The sequence below is a fragment of the Nyctibius grandis genome, chromosome 6 (genome assembly GCF_013368605.1).
Source record: "Nyctibius grandis isolate bNycGra1 chromosome 6, bNycGra1.pri, whole genome shotgun sequence".
In the NCBI taxonomy this organism is placed as follows: Eukaryota; Metazoa; Chordata; class Aves; order Nyctibiiformes; family Nyctibiidae; genus Nyctibius; species Nyctibius grandis.
Window position 1 is genome coordinate 27,958,851 of NC_090663.1, and position 21,941 is coordinate 27,980,791.

General features: G+C 42.2%; 1 protein-coding gene across 9 annotated transcripts in view; it reads right to left on the reverse strand.

Annotated features, from left to right (window-relative positions):
* Positions 1–21,941, reverse strand: part of APBB2 (amyloid beta precursor protein binding family B member 2) — a 215,238-nt gene that overhangs the window by 185,446 nt on the left and 7,851 nt on the right. For 7 of the 9 annotated variants that reach the window (XM_068402953.1, XM_068402954.1, XM_068402950.1 and 4 more), the window contains exon 2: positions 9,672–9,807. The exons of 1 other annotated variant lie outside the window; for it this stretch is intronic. The gene's annotated coding sequence lies outside the window, so the exon portion shown is untranslated. Of the gene's footprint in view, positions 1–9,671; positions 9,811–21,941 lie in introns of all 9 variants that reach the window. One more of the 9 variants, XM_068402951.1, reaches the window with a different exon arrangement.

Below are 21,941 nucleotides of genomic sequence, written 5' to 3' on the forward strand. Positions count from 1 at the left end.
AATTACAATCATTTACACATCCAATACTAATGAGCACTTTATTTTTTTAACCCTTTCCTTATTCCTTCACTGCTGTTAAAACCTGGGTTTAATTTCTTCCCTTCCCATGCTTTTGCTGCATGTTGGCTACAGTTTTGCAGAAACATATCCTACCATAAAATTGTAGCCATGTGCTTGGGGAGACTCTAGAAGTTGAGCTACTTCTTTTCAAGAGTATAGTGCAGGCTGGACTTCAGATTTGAAAACTCGGACTAAAGATACTGCAGAGCAAGGGTTTGCTTGCAAGACTCTGTTTTTTCTCATTTAGCATACACAACACAAAATTGAAGTGATCCTCTTTTTCCAGGTATCTCCATCTTCAATACAACCCAGCACTAAATGCCAAATGTGATGTGGCAAATTTTTCAAGCACTGTAAAGAATCATGGAATAGTTCAGGCTGGAAGGGACCTTAAAGATCATCTAGTCCAACCCCCCTGCAATAAGCAGGGACATCTTCAACCAGCCAGGCTGCTCAGAGCCCCACCCAACCTGACCTTGAGTGTTTCCAGGGATGGGGCATCTACCACCTCTCTGGGCAGCCTGTTCCAGTGTCTCACCACCTTCACTGCAAAAAATGTCTTCCTTATATCTAAGTCTGAATCTACCCGCTTTTAGTTTAAAACCATTACCCCTTGTCCTATCGCAACAGACCCTACTAAAAAGTCTGTCCTCATCTTTCTTATAAGCCCCCTTCAGGTACTGGAAGGCTGCTATAAGGTGTCCCTGTAGCCTTCTCTTCTCCAGGCTGAACAACCCCCACACTCTCTGCCTTTCTTCGTAAGAGAGGTATCCTATCTAGGTATCCTAAATGAACACCACTTGGGCATCTCTGCACCTAAGATGTATCGGGAGGATCGCAAATACAAGCCAGAAGAAAGCAGCTACAATCTTGGACAACAAGAGAAATAATGGGTACCATCAGCACACTATATCCAGAAACCAATTAAGAGCTGGAAAATGTTTGACCCATGTGTATAGAATCATTGACTAATGCTCAATCACCATTTGATCTCGGCAGCTGGGTTTGCATTAGGAACAGCAAGGCAGCATACACACTGCTTGATAAATTTCCCCAAAGTAACATACATGCCATTATGCAGTCTAATCTTCCAACTGTTCCTCAAGTCAAGTAATTTTTACAGAGAATTTGTCTTATTCAGCTGCTTGTTTTTTCCTATAAACTCATTTTTTCCTCTCTCTGTATATATTTATATATGTATGTGTGGAGATCTCAATATGTGGAAGAATAAGCAGGCATAGAGAACCTTTTATATAAAAACAATGACAGAAACCTAAAGCCCTGACCATTGTAATTTGAAAACAAAGTGAGCATGATGAATTTTTACATTTTTATTTATTACTGTTACAATGCTTCCTTGTTTTCACGTTCTGGCTAAAATCCGAAGTGTAAATGACAGAAGAAGGGTGTTTTTTTCAACACTATTAATTTCAAGCCAGAACAGAAGCAGGATGTACTGGAAGTTTCACAGGAAAGCTAGTCAGTTTAGTTTTATTGCCAGAAGCTACCCCAACATTTCTTTTAACATTTGAATACAGAACAGATATGAATCTCTAAAAATTAAGGTTCATGTGCAGCAAAACCAGAGCAACACATGAATGGGTGATGTTATCAAATCAAACTTTAACTATCATTACATCAAGTTCACCACATATATGTATGCTGGTGTGATGTTTTATTTAATAAAACACTAAAGCCTTGGTTCCTCAGGATAGGGACTACATATTTTGAGGTAAAAGCCATCGTAGGTCATTAAAAATTAATATGGAACTATCACCTCATGAAAAGTTTGACTACTACTACTACACAGAAGTACTTGGAAAGCTGTATTTCAAAGCTTATGCTTTTCAGTTATGTACCTAGAGATACTGAAATCCTAACAATCACTTTTGGATAGGGGTGGTGGGAATCAGCTGGAAATTGGAGCTGAGCCCCTGCCTGGTGCAGTTCTGAGCACCTGACAGCATCTCCGGCTGCCCAGCTGTGCACCTGCATCTCACCGCACATGAGATCCCTTCTCCAAAGTTTTAACTACTATAAGTTTTTACACAGTGGAATCAAACATACACTTCCATTGTTACCGCTTAGTGTTAATTCCAAACAGTAGTTTTTTAAAGGTTAATAGGATATGCATGTGTACATAAAAGGTGGGCTAAAAAATTAAAGGAAACAGAATTCTCATGACTGAGTCGTTGGTGTGTTTCTTGGCATAAAGCTAAATAAGGAGGGGAAAGGAACAAGAAAGGCTGGAAGTTGAGCTGGAACACATGCAAGTTTTTAATGCTTCTAAAGCAACTGACATTTACTGGCCAAAGAAAACACTTCAGATCACTTCAGCCAAAACGATTTTTTTTTCCCTAATTCTTAAACTGCTGTAGTTACTAAGACAAGACTGTCTTATTCACCTGAACTACTCTTCATTCTTTGAACTAGTGCAGCACGCACAAGACTATCAATGTAGATGCATTTTACAAAACAAATTCAATGCAAAAAAAAAAAAAACCCATACCAGACTGCTCCGTGAAGGCCACCAGTAACTGCCACACAAGCCCCAACTTCTCTCATCACCACGCAAATTAACCCTGGCCAACCACGACACGCACTCCCGTGACTGAGAGCAGCTTTGACAATTGGTAGTTCCTGAAGCATTTTGAATGAGGCACGCTTTGTGTTGCCTACCCAACCAAGGGAGGAGGGAAAGAAGGGCTGCCACATGCACCTCCCCAGGCAGCACAGGCTTGCCACGATAAGCTGGCAATGGGATGCACACATATCAAACCCTGGTTAGGAGACTGGTGGCAATGGTGAGAATAAGGGCTCAGTGTGCCTAACAGCAAAGACAAGCAGCAGCCTGTCTCCCACGTTCTTGTGTTTTGAAGTATTTCATAGTCCAATGAACTGAAAGGAAGGCTGCAGTAGAGAGAGATGAAACGTAGGAACGTCAACAGGTGACAATTTCTGATGTAAAGCAATATCTGACAAGACCATGAAGAGTCTGCAGAGAGAAATAAGTGACATGGATGGACAAGAAATATAACGCCAAAGGAGTTCAGTATTAACAAATGCACGCTGAATGCAAGCTTTTATGTTCGTTACAAAATCTCACAGGATTTTTAATTAAACCATTAATTAAAGGTTCTAGAAAGGGACTTGGAATAGATCAGCAAAAGTCTGTGCTCGAGATACAGCCATGGCTTAAGAAGTAGAAAAACAACCACAAATTCCATAGCCTTGCATAAACAACATTGAGATGATGAATAACATTAGTCTAATAAATGTCTTCCAGAAGACAATAGTGCAGACTCCTCTAGAATAACATGCTGTTCTAGTCACCCCAAAAGATGCTGCTAAACCAGCCAAGGTTACACCTGTTTCAGAAAGAGGTAACGTGTCTGGCTCTGGCAATGGTAAAACCCTCAGAACAGACTGTCTTCCTGAACAATCCCAATCTGCTGAAATACACCAAAGTATGATAAGACACAAAATGATTTGTAAAAGGAAGTCTGGCAGTTTCTGTATGCATATACAAAAATGTGTGTGTATAAATACAAACTAAAATTAATTCCTGCAGGAATTCATGGAAGTCAAGTATGGCACGTTTTATGTGAGGACCAAAACCAGGCACAGTTGTTCCATTTACACAAGGTTCGTTATTAAGATTCATTTATCAACAACCTTGAAGGTGTGGGTCTACCTCTAACCATTCCAGACCATGACAAAACAACAGTGGGAGAGATTACTCCATAAAAAACAGAGATGCTCCTACTTTTTCCTCTGGAAACGTACAACATTGACACGTTGTAGACAAGATAGTGGAAAGAGAGGCACATGGGGTCTGATCCACCCTGACAATCCCCACAGTCTCAAATAGCACACAACACACCATCTATCTGGCATAGATGCAGCTCACTCCACGATGGGTCTGGCTCTGGTACCAGGCAAAAGGAGCCCTGCAGAGGAGCAGCAGCACCTGCTGAAACTGGATCAGGCTTTGAACTAAAAGAGGGTAGATTGAGACTGGACATAAGGAAGAAATTCTTATGATGAGGATGGCGAGACACTGGAACAGGTTGCCCAGAGAAGGTGTGGATGTGGATGCCTCATCATTGCAAGTGTTCAAGGTCTGGTTGGATGGAGCTTTGAGCAACCTGACCTAGCGAAAGATGTCCCTGCCCATGGCAGGGGGGTGGTTGGACTAGACAATCCTTAAAGGTCGCTTCCAATCCAATCCAAATCATCCTATGATTCCATGATTCTACCTGCCCTATAATCTCATCTCTGCCTTTCTCACAGCCTGATTGGGAAAACAAGGAAGCACCAACCACGTAGTTCCAAGAGCCAAAAAGATACAGGATCCAGAAAGAAGACCATATAGACAACCATAAGGCCCAGCACATTGGAGCCTCTGGTCCTCGTGCAAGTGGGAATAACAGCCCCACATGAACTGCACACAACAGCTGCTCAGAGAAAGGCTTAACTTTTGCAGAGCTGGCTACCACTCAGGAAGAGAGAGAAGCTCTCCTTTGAACACTCTCTGATCTCAGACCCACCTCTTACATAGCTCTAGAATATTGACTTTGATGACACTTTGATGCATTTTCCATCTGGAGATTTGTCAGACCTTTTTGGAAGCCATCTACCTCAGCCACAGAGCTCTCCTCCTCCTCTTGCCACTCCATACATAATAAACGCAACAGGACCCTCTACATAATGCAAAGTTTAAATTGTTTCAGAAATTGCATACTCAGCATCTAGGAACATACACATTCCTTAACGATTTTCTCAGTACTGCATGTGCTGCTAAAGACTTTTCACAACCCCTTCACCTCAGGAAGCATATATTTAGAGTCATGTGTGGGAAAAGATCTATTTTCTCAGAGAACTAGTGTCCTGGCTCAAAGCTTAGATAAATCAATAGCCCTTAGATTAAAGCATCTTGCTGCCCTCGAGACAAACACAGAAGAATTTCTTCCCGACTGAAGAAAAATAACAGTTTTATGCCTTTTTCTGCCATTTTGTAAGCCAGGCAAGTGTGATTAATCTCTTTGTGTTCAGAGTTAACTAAGAGGTCTTTGGAGACCATCAAAATTTGTCACGTCATTTGCCTTTATGTGCTAGGAGAGCAACCAGTATTGCTGTCCAAGCCATTGCTTTTCCAGGACATTAGCTCCTCCAGCGGGTAACCTCTTCCAGCGCATCCAAATCTCACCTTCTCCACAGAGTCTCCTTTTAAAAGTCTCTTTGGCCCAAGACACAAGCCCAGGAAAAAGTAACCCATTCTAGTCTGTGCAGACCCATTCACTTTCTCTCCCCACTGAAGGCCCAGTCATCGTCTCTACCCGAATGGAAGATGAGGACCAGGTTCTCACTCTCCTGGTATCAGTATCATTGAGATTAAGTCCTTAAATGTGATGAAAGCCACTCCGCACTTGGAAAAAAGCTCAGTGGTTACCTTCCAGTTATCCAACAAACTGTGTTTCAATAATCCTCAGTGAGGGATGGAATATCAGTAATCACAATAACTCATCAATAATTATTTCAGTAAAGGTGCTACAGGAGCGCCATGCCAATGACAGAGCTGCGTACACACATAATCATTGTAAAATACTTACGGAGATGTAGCTTGTAGTTTCCTTCCTTCTTTCCTACCTGCTCCCGCAGAACAGTGAATTACCAACACTTAACAAGTCTGCCTAGCTGGAAGACGACTGTCCTCAGTGAAGGAGACGCAACTGAAAGTCCTCTGCTGTTTCCCCTAGAAACTCATCAAGTCCAGTCACAGAAAGCACATTTCACTGCTCGCTGCTCCCCTCTACATTCACCTCTGGGCTGTGTTAGATTTTACTTTCTAGTAGACCAACTCACTTCAGTTAATGGCTTGCAGAAAAAAAAAGCTTGTCCAGATCTAAGAGTTTCACAGGTATATCGAAGGTGACCATTTAAGACTTATAAATATCAGAGCAAAATAAAGACTTGAAGGGAACAGTGCATGTATATAGAGACCAGTTCCCCAACAACAGCTATCTATACTCAAACATACAAATAGAGCTGCTTGTCATGTAAGCTTAAGATTAGCGTTCTCCTGATGAAAATAGTAACCTTTTCAATTCAATTTCAATTTTTCCAGAACAGCCAAAGGTCTGCTCGTATTCTCAGGACATCTTTCAGGTGTCTGTGGACTTTTACACAGCAACCTGTGTGTTTACACAGCAACACAGTGCCTGGAACAAAGAACAGGCACTTGCAAACGAAGGATAGGAAAGCACAATGTACAGTCTGAGCACAAAACCTATGCTTCAGCTGTAAAAAAAGGATGTTCCTGCAAGAAGCAGGGTGATGCAAAACCAAGCAATGCCAATGGGAAAACAGGTACCTGCTTCTATGGCAAACTGTACATCGCCGCATTCAACATTTCACTGTGGACAGCATCCTAGAAGACGGGTGAGGGGGAGGGGAGGAAAAATGGGGACAAAAGCACTGAAAATTAGAACATTTGGACTTGCCTAAAATCCCACCCACTACAAGGACCCAAGATGCTCACAGACCCCAGGCCAAACACACTCCATAGAGGTGCCTCATTAGTCCTTTCCATAAACAGTGTGAAAGTTTGCTCTCTCTGTTACAATGGGGTGAAAGTCCCCTTTATGCAGCAACTCTACAGCAGCGGCGCTTGCACAGAAAGCAGAGGGAACTGGAACCATTTGGTCCCTTGCAGGAAGATGCTCAGAGCCCGACCTGTTGGAGGAAAGCCCCAGCCATGAGGCAGCTGTCTTCTGCAGATGCTAGGAGCCAACTCTCCCCTTCAGACATAAACCATGCTGTGCAGGCAGAGCTTCATCAGAGAAGGTTAACGGGCAGAGATTGTGTTAGGTGTTAGTATACAAATGTAACTTATTAACTTATTGGGTTAGTATACATTTGTATACTAACCCAATTAGTTAAAAAGATTATTTTTCCCAACTGTGCCTTCCAGCACACTTTGCTCAATGAAAAGAAAACTAAAATCTAGAGGAGTTTTCATTTATTAACCTCTGCAGACTCACTGCAATCATAACTGAGCAGCCTAACTGCTCAGAAGATTATTCCAGTAATTCAACTGCACCGCAATACGAATAGAGATATCTGCATAAACTGGGCTGCAAAGTACTAAAAATTAAGACCTAATTAAGTTATACATTTGTGCATCATTGCCCTCTCTATCAGAGTTTGGAAAATTGAAGGCAACATGCTATTATACATCATGTGCTATTATTCACATAAGTGCCTAAATTACAGAGTTTGGGAGATACCAGTTATGCACTTATTAAAAAGCCATTTAGTTCATCATATAATACACAGGCTTTTTTCGAGATTGAAACAGGAAACATGAAAGCAGCATCTGAATAACAAGTCTCAATCAGAAATTATTTCTGCTGCCATAACAGTTTTTCACTCCAGATTTTGTTTTCCCCTCTCACACTGAGCCACAGCAGGGGCTGGAGAAGAGTTTCTGAAGTCCCATTCATGCCCTTTGCATTTACTTCCTTTAAAAAAAAAAAAAAAAGGCATGCTGAGTACAAACTGTGAGAGGAGTTCACAACTCCTCAGAAAGCTGTATAAAATTGCCGATATAAACCAAGTAAGAACAAAGTTAAAGGACCTGAATAAATCAGGTTTAGTCTGAATGTTCAGACCAGAGGCTCTTGGAGGGGCAAGGGGAAGGTAAACATCCACAGTGGATACAGCAGTGATACAGACCAGTTATTTTAGAAGCAGAGGACATCCTCGGGTGTGTAAAAAATGGTTCGACGTGGGGACACAATCAAGTTAGTCTTTGCAGGGCATGCGATGGAAGCCTTGGCCCAGCTTGCACACACACAAATGAAGATGCCGAGTAGCTGTCAATCATATGGCCCTTAACTAAGCCTTGCTGATGTTTCATGCCCAGCTATCGCTTTTTGTTTTTCTTCCTTATCCTTTTCACCTTCTGCCTAATTGATTACAAGCTTGGCTAGCACTGGAATTTGTTCAGCTTCATGGTATGCTGACTAGGAGGGGAGCACCAAGGAGGGGCTTCGGCAGCGTGAGTGGCCGTGCCGAGCGGTCAGCCCCTAGCCGGGGCAGCAGCATCCCACCAGCCCCATCTCCGGCCGCAGAGTATGCCTGGGGACCAAAGGGCACCCCAGGGCAGCTGACCTCTGGCCCTGTGCAATCACTCACTTTTCAATAAAACTCTTCCTACCTTATGAACACTAACTCCCAAAACCCAAATTCAGGGTTTTATCAGCTTAGCTTTTAAGAAGCTCTTTAACATCAGAGAGAGATAGCTTTCTAAGCACTCCCTCCCTTCTCCCTCAAAGGATTTCACAGAGCATCACAGAGACAGAAGAAAACTTCGTCTCAGAATTTAAAGTATTTTTAAATGTAAATATATATTCAAAACCAGCTAAAATATTTAAAAGAATTCCTAAACTGTGATTTGTTTCATGTGAAGGGATTTATGTGTCTTTATCATAGAAACCACACTGTTAAGTTAAAATGGTGTCTGATATTCCAGTTTTCATCTCATCATTATTCCTTCAACAGTAATTCACATTAATCACAGCATATCTTTTATCTTAACAGTTGATAAGAATTTCTGAAGTACTAATTTACACAACCACTACTCGAGTTAAGAAGGCTATTACCGTCTTCATGTCAGAGATAGATAAACCACAGCTGCCCCAACACTGCACGATACTGAAGTCACATAAGTGTCATCTTTCCCAAATTGCTCTTTTAACCATTAAATATGCATGTCCTCAGTTAAAAAACACCAAGCAGAACGGAGTCCTCCTCCACAACCAGCTTTTACAACCAAGGATGCCACATGCTGCTTTTTAATGGTAAGAGATAGCACCAAGTTACAGTGCAGCTGGCTCCAGCGAGATGCACGTTATCCTTCACTTGACTTCTCCACATATTCTTACCACTTGCTCTCAGTTATGTGGTCCTGAAGCTCTTGAAAAAGAGCACAAATCTAAAACTACATACTGCCTTTAGGCTGAATAAGGTCTTTGAAGGTTTCCGAGTCACACTTCTTTTGGACACAACAACTCTTAGGAGTTAGCTCTTGGAAGAGCTAACAGCAGCACCTTTCTTGTATCGTTGCAGATGGGATGGCCATGCCTACAGCTAATCCCCAAACCTTCACTTTATAACCTCTCCCAGCTTCTCTGCCTTAAATCTTCAGAAGCGGGGTGGAGGAAGTCTGGAAAGAAGTGGAACAGAAAAAAGAAAAAAAATTGAAAGGAAATTTTTAGCCTTTTGTTTTGACTTGTGTTACTGTAAGTTCATTTAAAACTAAAAGTGCAGTTTTCAAGACACAAAAAAACCACAGTATAAAAATAAGAACTTTTACATTAAGGAAAATAAAGAGGTGGAAATAGAATATCTCAATATCAATGCTTTTAAAGAGCTGAACAGGAAATTCATGAAAAGCAATCCTCATCCATGAACATTTGGTGGTTCTCATTTAAATGTACTGATGTATCACAACTTTGACCAAACTTCTAACTGCACGTATTTCAGGACATCAGGTAAGTTTAGAAAAGAAGTCATCTCTTTTTACTCAAGACGACCCAGAAACTTACATTTTCAAGAAAGTCTCTTCATTTCAACTTAAAAGAGCCCCCACTTAGCACCAGGGAACACTTCTCCAGCACAGCACAGCCTCTCACGTTGCAAATGAGCTGGTGGGCTTTCCCTCCTCGCTGGCTGAAGAGATCCCTGCTGGGAAAAGAGGATGATGAAACACATAAGCAACTTCAATCAGAAGTCTAGACAGCTACTTTCTATGCAACTCTTCCTGTTTTCCACACCGTGGTAAGGCCAGATTGATAAAAAGGTGCTGAAGGCAGCTAAAGGCACTCTGGGGAAAAAAAAACAAAACACCCCAGCAACATGAGTCGGGAGCCCAACACGACTGGATGCATTTGCAAATCCTGCCAGAAGCATAATGCCCACTGTAAAGTGTGTCTATCCTGACAAGGCAAAGGAGAAATGCTCCCAAGCACATGCTATTTGAAGCTTATGTCAGCTTAGGCTGCCAGGCTGCTAATTTCTTGTTGTTTGTAAGTTTTTAAACAATCTGTTGGCTAATCTTTCAAGAATAAACAGCCTGGCACTGACTCAAGGTCATTTATGAAGTCTTTTCGTGTCTTAACCATCTATAATAAAAGAGGAGCTGAGCTGCAAGTAAACAAACAACCAGCCAGACAAATTTCCCTCGTGCCAGTTCCTCGATGTCACACAATCCCTACAGATGTATCTACCATGGCAGTTATCTACATGGCCAAACACTAGCTTGCAGCTTGCACTCGTAACACCAGTGCTAACAACAGAGGTGGAGAAATCTCCCCGGGGCTATGGAAAGCGATGCCTTGGGAACACCTACATCTCAAATCTATGACTCAGTAAGAAAAGACAGACACATATCTATTTTACTATCAACTGCACAACATTACTCAAGCCACCTCCCTCCACTTTTTCCCCAAAACACATCAGCACAGTTACCAAATATTTAATATACACAGGAATCCTCACATAAACTATACATTAAAGCACGTCTTAAATTCCACAGCACTGCCAATATAGACAGATCTTTTTGTGATTAAGCACAATGTGGTTACATCAGGAACTGAAGACAGGCGCCTTTGCAGCACAAATCCACAACACCCATACTTGTTTGTTCTGATGTCTTGCAATACGGTTGCCTTAGCAACATAAATCACCTTATTGGTCATTAAACACTATTTTTTCATATAATGTTAAGTGTTCCACAGTAAAGCGTTTTTCTAAATATAATGCTTTCCCCAAACAACACAAAAAAACACTACTTAAGTTAGGCAGTTAGATATGACCAGAGGGTTTAAAAAGAAAATTAAGAGAATTTAACAGCAACCTTTAATTATTTGTTTTGCCAAAAAAAAAAAAAACACACACCTGAACTCACCAGCCACATTGAACTTTCCCATCCATTTGAACTTGGCGGAGACAGTTGTACAGTAGGAAAGGTTTTATTAATCTTTCTCTATGTTTCTGGTCATATGGGGACACGACCAATGCTACTACAGGTTACCCATGGGGGAGGAAGGTGTTCTGTCCTGACTGCAGTTAAAAGGAATGCCTCTACAGAGAAACCTCAAATAACACCACAAGTTTACGTTTTCCTTGGAAGGGAGCAAAACACAAAAAGGGAGATGGAGGAAAGATGTTTATGGCCCAACCTGCCAAGGCAGACTGAAATAGGGCCAAACAGCACATGTGCTTACACCTCCTCTGCTCTATGCCACAGCTTCCCTGCCTCTACCCCCGTTTAATCATGTACAAAACCCACTAGTAATCTTCCACTGCTGTGCTCCTGCCTTCAACGCAGAGCCATGCATTTTCTGAATGCTGCTCTGTATCAAACCCACTGCAGCCAGTAAGCAATTGCTAAACACTTCTGAATCCAAACACAGCTACCCTCCTTCACAATATACTGCAGCCTGTTTCAGGAAGAAAAAAAAAAAAATTAGCAAAATCAACAAATCCTTAGCTTTGGAAATTTTGCCTCATGTTTTGCAGTTTCTTTATAGCAAGAATATAAATCTACATGACATGCTACATGTCAAGAGCAAAGAATATCTTTGACCTCAACATTTCACCAGTCTAATTCAGTCTCCATTTTCCCCTCATCAGACAAGTAGTTTTTCTTGGTTCTTGGATATATATCAATTTTAAAGTAGTACCAGCTGAACCAGTAGGACTAAAAGTGCACAGCTGAGAAACAATATCCTGAAACTACAAAGGTCATACTGTCTGCCAGGAAAGAGCAAAAACGCGCTCCAACTTGGCTGGTCCTTAGACACTGTCAGCCTAAAGCCAAACCAGTTGCAAGCCAGATACTTCAAGCAAAAGCAAAACTGTGTCTGTCTGACTTGAGCTCTTCAGGATGCAAACAATCCCATGTCAAGATGCTGTAGTATTTGGTGAGGGAGAAGGCATAAATTCATATGAACAAAGTGACATGCCCTTCAAACACAATTCAGGCAGCACTTATATCAGAGGAAAACACTTCAGCCCATCTACCCCATTAGCATCAGCAGGCCAAAATCAAAGTTCTGCAGGCATTAAATTACTGCTTAAAATACAAAAGCAAAGCTGAAGAATCAGATGTTGCTAAGCAAAATGGACAAAATATTTTTCTGGCAGGTAAAAATGTTTTCCCAGAACATCAAAATTCCTGTCGTAACTTAAGCATCCCAAGCCATTTAGATCCGAAGGTCTTTGAGGACACTGGAAACAACATCTTTTACAGAATTAAGCATGCACAATGCCATATTTAAGTCCTGACCATGAGAGACCCAAAGTTAGCACTGCTCCTCACAGTCAGTCTTATCTTGCTCACCCCAGTTCCAATGGGTTACTTAGAAGTAGCATACATCATAAACAAGGGTGGCAAACACCTTCCTTTAGAGAAGAAAAACATACTTCCTACACTGTTCTTTGAGTCTAACACAGGACAGAGCTTACCACTTGAATAAAAGGTTCACCAATGACTCCATATATAAAATCTCAAATTGCTGCTGTGAAGATTTTATATACTGTAGAGTATTTAGGGAGGCTATCCCTCATCCTTGCTTTACTATCTTCCCTGTCTACCTTACAGACCTGCCTTCATTTGCTATGCAGGTCTGCAAGGAGCAAGAACAGACACTACCTGGATCATCGCTCCCTGTCTTTATGGGATGGAGATGGAACAGGCAGCTCCTAACTTACCTACCACAAACTGTGTAAGGCTGGTAGCAGGAAACTCCTAACACTGCTCCTAGGACTGCTCACCCTTCCCCACCAGTACTTTCAAAGATACAATCACTTACCCACAGTAGGGCTACACTGACATTTTTTAAAAAAAAAAAAAAAAAAAAATATCAGGGAGGTTAGATGGTGTTTGGTATTTTTAAGTAAGACAACTATAAAACACAAACTAAGCCCCAAACCTGAGGGGCTTCAGGTTACACACAACCTGACTATGAACTAAATTCAGGTAATGATAGCATTTAATAAATAGAAATATATTATGCAACCTTGTGTATTTAACATACTGTTATTATAATTATGTATACAGTAAGGTCCTTGCCAAAGCCTTTGCAGCAAGCAAGAGAAAAATCAAAACACTGCTGATGCTTTTTGAATCCTCCTCCTGGTAAGACCCAAGAAGCCAAATAGGAAGCTGCACCCACAGACTGGGAAACTGCATAGCCACGAGCAGTCCAAAGCCCAGGAACTACAAAGCACTTTTCTCCTTTCTCAGGCTGAGTAAGCCAGTCCAATCATCCTTAGTGTCACTTCCAAAGACAATTAGCAAAGTCTCATTTCAATGAGCTTTTCCAGAGCCATGAGCACAAAGAAGAGTACTATATGACTTCAGAAAGAAAAAGTGTGATCAAAAAAGGCAAACTGAGGTGCAGCTGGAAAGGAAATTGTGAAAGACCAGAGAAAACGAGAGACAAATCCCAGAGCATCTCCCCCCAAAATGCTGGGTACTATTTGGGAGAAAGCCAATGCACATGTTCAGAATAAGGAGCCTTCCTATATCAAGCTGGGTTTAAAATTATCTTTCTCACTTCTCATTATCAAAATGATTAATTTCTTCCTAGATAAGACTTCTACAGTACACTATATAATGGGTTGATACATCCACATGTCTGCAACATCTCATATACGAGCAAGATTGCGCAAAAGACGCATTATTCTTAACTTCTGGTTGCTAAAGTTTTTGTGGCCATGTCCCATCACTTGCCTTCCCCGGACTAGGGGTCTCCTAGAAAATAAGCAAAGAATGCAAACACAATACTCCACTGCTCAGGGCAGAAGTCTAAAATCTGGTTAAAAGAAAAAAAAACAAACCACCCAAAACCCCATGAAGTTTTCTTTCACTACAAACAGGGCTGATGTGTATGTGGAGAATAAACAAATCTTTAGTCACCCCAAAAAATAAAAGCATTTCCTACAGCTTCTGGTTCACTTACTCCAAGAAGTAGCAGTCTGCTAAGAAACAGAAATTCAAAGTTTGTGTTTTCCTTCACAACAGGAAAAACAACCCCAAGAAAACTCACATTTTCCTTAACAAAATGTACCCATTAATTTCTCTTCTTTATACAATACCTAATCCAGAGCAACAGCATTTCTATCTCTATAACCAACACCAGCACCCACCAACACTGGGAATTAGCCAGGGCGATCACGCTACAAGCCTTGGGAGAAGGTGTTAAGTCGCTCCGTGCCGGGGCAGGGACACGTAAGACCTTCCAGCTCCGTTAGCAGCACACAGCGCTCTCCCTCAGCTATCCCACCTAGCTGTCCTGAGTCACACAAGTATATGTTTGTACAAAGGGGTTGCTGACATGAAATTAAGCCACTAAATTTAAGCCAATTTTGATATCTGAGAGCATGAGGCTGAATTCAGCAGATTTAAGCTCTACTGACTATATATTCCAAGTTCATTTGAAGCAGCAATTAATGCTCTGTATGCTGAAGACTTCCATATACGTGCTAGTCTTAATTGCAGTCCCTCAAAAAGTCACAGAAAAAATCCCAAGTATTATTCTCACTGCGCCTGCTGGGATGCCCCGGCAGTGTGTAACATCCCTTTCACACCGCTCAGAAGTGCAGCACACGTAATTAAAACACCAACAGAGTTCCTTAATAATAATAATATTATGATCCCAAACCTGGTGGCAACCCACAGCCTAACGAAACAGAAGAGCAATTAGTGATTTACACAAAACCAGGATACAGACTAAAAGTAAGATTTGTTTCCTCTAGAGAAAAAGACAGAAGGACCTAAATGATAACGATTACCAGTGAATATACAAAGAGATCCCTTCTGATAAAGGCAACCTGGAAGAGTCTGGTATACTATCATCACTCCTAGTTCCTGTTTTTACCCTACCAAAAAAAAAAAAAAATTTGACTAGTTGCTTTTGTATTGCCAATGGCCCTACTCAGAAAATGAAAAAGGTAATTACTCTTCATCAAAAAAAGCACTCTTTTTTTAAGGGGGGGGGGTGAAATCAACAACTGGAAACACCCCATTTCTCACCTTTGTTTTTAAGGCATTTTGGGATGACAATCCTTTTGATTCAGAAGGGCCACCATGGATTTCAGAGAGCCATGGAAGCAAACAAGGTGCACACCCCCATGCCCCAAAGGCCAGGCATCCCAGCTGAAACATGTCTAGCACAAGTTTCACCGAAATCCTTTTTTCTGCTCCCGCAACATGGGCCAGCAGTCAACCATCATCTCACAGGAGTGAAATCCAAAACGTGCTGCTTGCCTGAACGGTGGCAACAACAGGCCTCCTCTGGCAACATGATCATTACTAACAGGCAACTTGCATCCAAAGTTTTCAGTTCAAAAAATTAATACGGTTAAAGAAATTCACATCTCGCAATCAGTATTTTGGGGTGACATTCCCTGACACGTTGCCTGTCCTTTGCGCTTCTCGTGCAGGGCTTCCTCAGCCGTAAAGTCAGCCTTGGTCTCACCTGAGGGAGGACACCTCCTCACCAGGGAGGACAGCACGACTTCATCTGCGAGGCTGAGGAGCAGGTCTAACATCACACACCAGCTACCTCGTGATAGCATGAGGTGCCTTAAGAGACAAGGGAGCTGAGGACATCAGGGTAGACATCTGGGCAGCTCTGACCATGGCTGGCCCACTCCTAAGACCATTTCTGCACTTCTCCAGTTCTGCAAGTTGTTTGGTCCCCATGAGCTTTTATTATTGTAGGTCACATCTCTGAGCAACCTAACTAGGACTGTTACAATACACTGTGGAAGTGATTAAGCTTTCTTCAGGGACAGCTTGAGGACAGTGTAAACCCCATCACAGTGGCAGGACCTAAACACAGCATCTACCTATGCAATTTCACTTAGGATGCAGGAAAAAAGCAGTCAAGACAAGACTTGCTGTCTCCCTTCTCTCCTTCCACAGTGGCCTGCAATTCATTTCTGAAGACAAAACTTCTCATTTCTAATATACATGAAATGTTTATGCTTGCCTGATTCGATGTGGAAAGGACAGCATAAAAAGAGTAACTGGGTCAGGGGAGAAATTATCAAAAGTTAGATTAACGTGAAGAAATCCATGTGACGACAGGAAAACTAGTAGATCTAAAAATTCCTGTCGGCGTGCCATTTCTTAACTTTGTATTTAAAGCATCTAATTAAAAGCTGCCAACCCCATGCTAACATTAGAAATACTTTGCTCTTTAGTTTTAAGACAAAGATTGTTTTAAACACAGAAACTGTTATACCATGAAATAGCAATGAGCATAGGAAGGAAACCAGCATGTAAAAGTCTCCTAAGATGACTCCTGCTCAGAAGCAAGAAAGCAAGTTTCCCGACCTCGATTCTTACAATGAGCTGCCTTTCTACAATAACAGTTCAATTTCTGAAGCCATCTCTGGTGCCTCTTAAGATAACAGTGCTAGAGTTAGACTTCCCAATAGAGCTGCCTTTTTTTTTTTTTTTGTAAATACCTGCCCCTCATCAGAGGGGATCAAATCCACACTGTTATTTCACTACAGTCCTTTGCCTCCGTCAGTCTTCAGGAGCCACTTAGTAAAACTAATCTGCTCCAGCTGCATTACTCTCACCTTGCAAAACTGAGAGGTTCTCTGCAACTGAAGGTCCTTTAAAGGAACTGTTTTGCTTTAAGTTTAAGCATTTTCTTCAGCTGAAAATATCATGGTGCTTTCTAGTTATTGCTAACAACTATGAAAACACCCATTTCAAAAGCACTAATAATTTTACTACTATTTTCCATATGGTGTGCAGATACTTTCCACCTCAGATTGTATTAGCCTCCAGAAGAGCCAAGCGTTCATGTGTGCACTGCTCTGCTTGGAAGAAAAGGTTCTTTCAGAAACACAGCTCATCCATGAGACTGCCACATTCAACTGACAACCCTTTGGAAAAAAATAGTTTTTAATTGTCCATTTTTACCAACCAGCTGTGGCCATTTGACAAGCTTTGCACGGGGTCGCTCAAGGCCTTTTAAAACTTCCTGTTGCGCTGTGAAGACATCTGAGTTAGCTTACGCTTCTGAATTACAAATAGTAGAAGTTACAGACGCTACTATATTAGGAACACCCAAGAAAATGCAAAGGAACATAGCTTGTGTGTGAAACTCCTAGATCCAAACTTCAGTTTGTGTGAAACAAAACATGTTTATTCTCAAATGTAGTTACTTTTAGAATCTTTCAGGACAAACCCAGGCCTGTCCTTAAAGCAGACAAGGAGAGGAAAGAAAGAAACCTAGAAAACATTTTTAAGTGGGTTTATATTGTACTTAGTACAGAGTATGCCTCCCCACTGCTCCACAGAGTTTTATTTCAAGGTTCGTGCCTAATTCCATGCAAGTGATTTAGGCATATTTTACTGCTGCATTTTGCAGCCCATTTCATCATGTAACTCCTCTGTGTAATTAAAATTCCTCTTCATCTATTTATGTGCTAGCTCCTGCCTCCATCTGAGGCCTCTGGCAGGTGCCCTTCCTCAGTCAGCCTTTAGGAGCATCAGTATCTTCATTTTGGAATCACAGGGTATGTGCATCACTCTCCTTAGAGCACCTCATCCATCAGTTTTTAAAATCTAAGCAAACTCAGCTTAATCCTCTACCATGATGGATCTAGAATGTCAACGTCTCCTTTTGAGCTCACCTTCTGCAAGGAGGCTTCACATCCTGCCATAACAACACACTGCATTTACCCATGCCAAATATATTTGCTTGCAATCTCAGTTCAAAGAGCAACCCCAAAATGGGGAAAGCCCAGTTCCCCACTTGAAGGCTGGCTGCTTGAGGAAGTTCTCATGCACATTCAGCAGCAGAGAAAACTCAGGACGTGCTAAAACCACGTGCCAAGCAAGAACACCCTACAAGAGCCCGATGCCGCTGTGCAACCAGTATTCACCCCATTAGTTTGACAGAACTAATGATACCAGTACAAACATCAGCATCCCATGAATTTTCCATCCTTGTACAGCAGCAAAAGCAGTATAGGCAGCAGGAGCTGAAGCTCAACACTAGTTAGGTTTGAAGTTGGATCAGTCACTCAGTGTATCCTGAATCAGCTCCATACCGTCCACTTCTGGTTTTACCGTCAGCATGCTATGTGGGTTAGCAGTCTTATTTTAAACCTTGGCACACATGTGACTTAATTAATCCACAGATTTAAAACATCCTCAGGACTTAAGAGATGAACTTTAATAGCTTTCTAGGAGTAATAGGATTTATCGGGCCAAAAATTAAGGTGCTACAAACTCAAATTTCTGATTTGTAGCAGAAGCTCATATTTCTTAAATTAAGTCCTAGTGCAAGCTGGAATACTGTCAACCAGATCAAGTGCTATTTTTTTCCAGCTCTATAATTACACTTCAAGGATTATGCAGAAGCACAGAGCAGAAGCAGAGAAGCCAGCCAAATGCCTCGATGTGAACCTTTTGGGGAAGGTTCAGAGAAGTTTGGGTTATCTGTCTTCAGGCGGGTTTTCAAAGCGGTATAGATCTCTACATCTATGAGAACTCAAGGAAGGAGGATCCATGCTTTAAATTTAGGAAAGTAATCGTTTTACCTTGCACATGCATAAAAACTTAGACAAGCACTGTGAGGAAGGCGGGTTTCTCTTCTGCTGTGGAAGGAGGTGCAGCAGAAGAATTTCAGCCTCGCCCATGTAAAATTAGCTATTTATTTTGCATAAATCCCACAAAATGTTTTCCATCCAGCTAGCACTCCTACCTGCTGGTTTAGCAGCAGCAGACCGAAGTGCTGTGCTGCAGGATGGCAAGCGAGCAGCCACCAACTCCTGTGCCTCTTCAGAGCCTGGGACGGTAGGTCTGCTCATTAAAGCCTCCAGGTTACTGCAAGGCAAGAACGGAGGCAGATCTCGGCTGCCACATCTCTGGGACTCCCAGTGTCACCAGAGCCACCGCTACCAGGGAAACGCTTTTATACAGTTCTTGCCAGCACGGTCTGTCACAAATTTAGGGATGCACCTCGCCATAATCTGCCTGTCAGCTGTTCCCATCACTGCAACATGTGCGTACGTGTCGGAAAGGAGAGAGAAGAAAGAGCATCATCTCCTTACTTGCTGGCTGGACTGGGGAAGTACTGAGGGACCCCCTTTGTCTGCTCAAAAAATGAATAAGTAAAACCACATCACACCATTGCATCTGTTGCTACACGCTGGCTGGCCAAAACCAGACCATGGAGACTGTATTTCAGAACCAGCCTGGGGTAGTGCTGGCTCATTTTTAGCCCAAAGCAGGTCAGGAAACAACTGAAACATGACTCCCTCTTGAGGTACAAACCTTTAACGATGCTCTGAGGGTCCCATCACTCCAGGACCTCCTTGCCATCAAGGCTCACTGACACACCTGAGAGCCTCCCAGTCTTGATACCCCTTCCCGTCTTGATACCCTTTCCTCCGTCTTGATACCCCTTCCCTACACAGATCCCTCACTGAGAATACCCGAATTTTCTGTGGTCTTCCATTAGAGTTACACTGCAGTGCAAGGGCATCACAGTATCAACATGCTGTTAGGCTACAACGACACATTTCCCAGGGACCACTTATGCAGCTTCCCTGGCAAACAGCACCATCTTTATCACATTAGGACATAACTATATTGGTTTTCAAAAAAAGAATTACTGGTCCCTAAATGCCCACATGCCTCTACCAGAGAAGCTCCTATATTTTGGCATATATAGGACCATCATGTTTACCCAAGTTTAAATCCACACTTGCATCAAAGTGAAACATACGGGATATTTTACTAAAAAGTTTAGACATGCCAAGAATTGGTAAAAAATGCAGTTAGATGAAAGCTGATGTAACAGCATGCAAAGATTATAAAAATAAGGTTAAAACACATTTATGTAGTCAAGCATGGTTTACTAGTAGCTCTTGCACATGCTTAAATAACAGCACGTTTAAAGCCAACATTGCTTTGTCACCAAGTTATTTCAATACCCTTGGGTAGTCATCTTACAAGCCTACAAGCTTACCTAATGAAAAGTCCAATCTCAAACATTTCTGAGAAGCAAACACCAAATAATCAAAAACATGTTTCTTTTTTAATGATTCTCTTTTCAAATACACAAGTATCAAACATTTTTCTTATATTTGATAACTTTTTAAGCTAACAAACCTCAAACTCCTCAAGAAAAAAAAATCTTATTTGCCTGAATACATGCAGCTTTTCATACACAGATGTGTTAGTGAAACAATGTGAGAACCATCAGTAAAGGGAGTGGTTTAACTGTTTTCCTGAAGGGGGGGGGGGGAAGAAAAAAAGGCAAGCAGGCTCCCACAGGACTCTAAAAATACGAGTTCTTTCCCAAGCAGGCAATTCTCACTATCTTTTAGATTCAAGTGAAATTATGTTTATAGCCTTTCCCCCTTTCTCTTTACCTATCAGTTTATATTCCATTTCTGTTGTATTTTTAAGCTGACTTTTACATCTATAGTTTTGGGGAAAAAACAGTATCAGTGTAAAACTTTATTTCTAAAAGGGCAAAGATTTTTTTTAACATTTCAATTTCCTCTAAAAATCTCACACCATGAGAAGAATCTAACAGTAAGTAACATAGAGTACAACACTATTTTGTTAGCCTGGATTAACAGAAAATCTGTGTGGGGTATTGGCATTTCACACAAGCACACACCCATGGCGCGCTGCTATCTTGTGAAATTATATATCATTACGATGGGGTTTTAATCTATCAACATTTTTAACAGGCTTCAAAGCCTACAGTTACCCGATCGGCCCTGCTCACGCCGCAGCGATGGGAAGGAGCAGCCGGGTGACGCCTGTGCCACCTCGCACTTCCCGGGCCCCTGCGGCCGGTGGCCTTGTGCGAGGGCAGCCCAGCCTCCGACCCTGCCTCCCCCAGCCTGGGGCGGACGCTCCTCTCCCAGCCCATTGCACACTCCTTCAGCAACACGACTGAAGCAGTATGGGACCGTTATGGGTGGTAAACACCGGCGCAGGTAACTCTGCAGTATGGCAGAGGAGGGGGCAGAGCTGCAGGAAGAAGAGGAAGGAGACGAAGGCAGGACGAAGGCTAGTGCTACAGTACGGTATCTCGACTAGCACTGGATTTCCTTTTCCAAGCCCCCGTCAGCTCCACGCTGCCCCTCTGCCTCCCCGGAGATCGGGTACCCACTCCATCACCGCAGCACTGGACTCCCTCTATCCTAGCAGCAGGGCTTCTCCCCAGATGTTTGAAGACATTAAAACAGACCTCAAACTCTCCCGGTATGGCAACACAGACTTTGCCTGTTGTCCATTTCCTACATTTTCCTGTGTCAGGGGAAAACAGCTTCATACACCCAGGAAAAATGGCTACTTAAGCTTTCAAGAGGGAAGAAAAAACAGCAAGAAACTTTTGCATAAATTATTTTCATTCCTTTGAAATACTTTACATCATTCTATTAAAGGGAGTTACCAAAATTTAACTCTGTCCTAATTCTTTTACCCTCATGCCTCTTCCTGCTGACCAGCATCACCACAGGGATTCAGCACACATCCAGCGCCAGCCATTCCACAGGCAAACAGAAGCTTCCCACGACAAAACTGCTGGGACTCCCCCGGCGTGCCGCTCCACCTGGGTGCCTGGCCCGGTGAGACCACATGCTTCCCAACCGTTTTACACCCAGACGGGTATCAGGGAAAGACCACATGGCAATCCTGCCTCTCCTGCTCACATACAAGGCACACAGAATGCTAATGAGACAAGGTTAGTAGTGCTGGAGGTTTCCTTAACATCAAGTGTATCACAAACACCCAGGTTCCCCACTGTATTTACTTC